This window comes from Amblyraja radiata, chromosome 39, assembly GCF_010909765.2.
Source record: "Amblyraja radiata isolate CabotCenter1 chromosome 39, sAmbRad1.1.pri, whole genome shotgun sequence".
Lineage (NCBI taxonomy): Eukaryota > Metazoa > Chordata > Chondrichthyes > Rajiformes > Rajidae > Amblyraja > Amblyraja radiata.
In genome coordinates, this window is record NC_045994.1 from 4,699,828 (window position 1) to 4,701,268 (window position 1,441).

At 45.2% G+C, this 1,441-nt stretch overlaps 1 long non-coding RNA gene across 1 annotated transcript in view; it reads right to left on the bottom strand.

Annotated features, from left to right (window-relative positions):
• LOC116967408 overlaps positions 1–1,441 on the bottom strand; it is an 18,697-nt gene that overhangs the window by 7,860 nt on the left and 9,396 nt on the right. The window lies entirely within an intron of this gene.

The following is a 1,441-nucleotide window of genomic DNA, read 5'->3' on the forward strand; positions in this document are numbered from 1 at the left end:
CGCCAACAGTCTGTCTTGTCTTTTTCCTTCTTTGATGTTTTAGTGTTCTTTAGCTTTATTTTACGTGGGGGGTGGGGGATGGGGGAGGGGGTTGGGGAAAGCTTTTTTTAGTCTCTTACCTCGACGGAGATGTGATTTTTTTCCGTATCGTATCTCCGTCCGCACTGCGGCCTAACATCGTGGAGCTGGCAGCCTCATGCTGGGGATCGACATCGGGAGCTCCAACCGCGGGAGCCTACGGACTTTAACATCGTGGAGCACGTGGTCCCTTAGTTGGGGACCGACTTCGGGAGCTCCAAGCCGCAGTAGCTTCGATCGCTCCGATCGCGGGAGCTTAGATCGCCCAGACTGCGGATGGTTCGACTGCCCCAAAATAAAGAGGAAAGAAGATTAGACTTTCTTGCCTTCCATCACAGTGAGGAATGTGGGGAATCCACTGTGGTGGATGTTTATGTTAACCTTTATGTAGTTGTGTGTCGTTGCTTTTTCTGGTATGACTGTATGGGAAATTAAGTTTCACTGTACCCTAAATGGTACACGTGACAATCAAATACCTTTGAACCTTTGGAGAAGCAGCTTGTTCCCTGCAGCCATCAGGCTATTAAACACTGCAACCTTAAAATAAGCTCCAAACTATATAGATGGGGCATTCTTATTTTTGATTTTGCACTATTAATATTTTATTATATATTATTATGTGTGTTTGTGTGTATATATACATCATAGTGTGTATATAAAATTACAATTAAAACACAAAGTACTTGTGCTATAACTCCAGGATAAGCGCTAAACTAAGAAAGCCAAGCCCAAAACCCAACTAAATCTAACTAAATACACCAATAAATACAATAAATGACTCCATATGCAAAAAAAAATAGCCACCTACATATTAATTAGTTCTTAAAAAACAACTAATCCTGTGGATGCAAGTATATCAGTGGGGTTATCAAGTGGGCACCTCCCGCCATTGGTGTTTCGTTGAGTTAGGCCCACAACACCGTGGGAAGGCTCAACAGTTGGCTGCTCGCACTTCCAATGCTACTAGTATCAATGAAATAAAGGAAGGTGCAATCAATTAGCTCACTCTATCACAGTGTGTGTATAAACAAAATAAAGATTCAGGATCTATATATATATATACTAGACTAAGTGCAGACCCGTTGGGTCTGTTCCCCCAATGTGCGGTTGTGGGGGGGAGGCGGCATGCAGCGTCACACACACTAACTATCCCCCCCCCCCCCCCCCCCCCCCCCCCCCGCACTCACGCTAATTACCCCCCTTGATATTATATTAATATTATTAATTTGCTCCTTTTACCCCATAACCACCCCATCTACCGACGCATAGCCCCCAACTTGCAGTCACATCTAGAGAAGGGGGGAGGGGGGGGGGGTAGAGAGTGAGCGCAGAGAGAGAAGGGACAGATACACAGAGAGAGGGG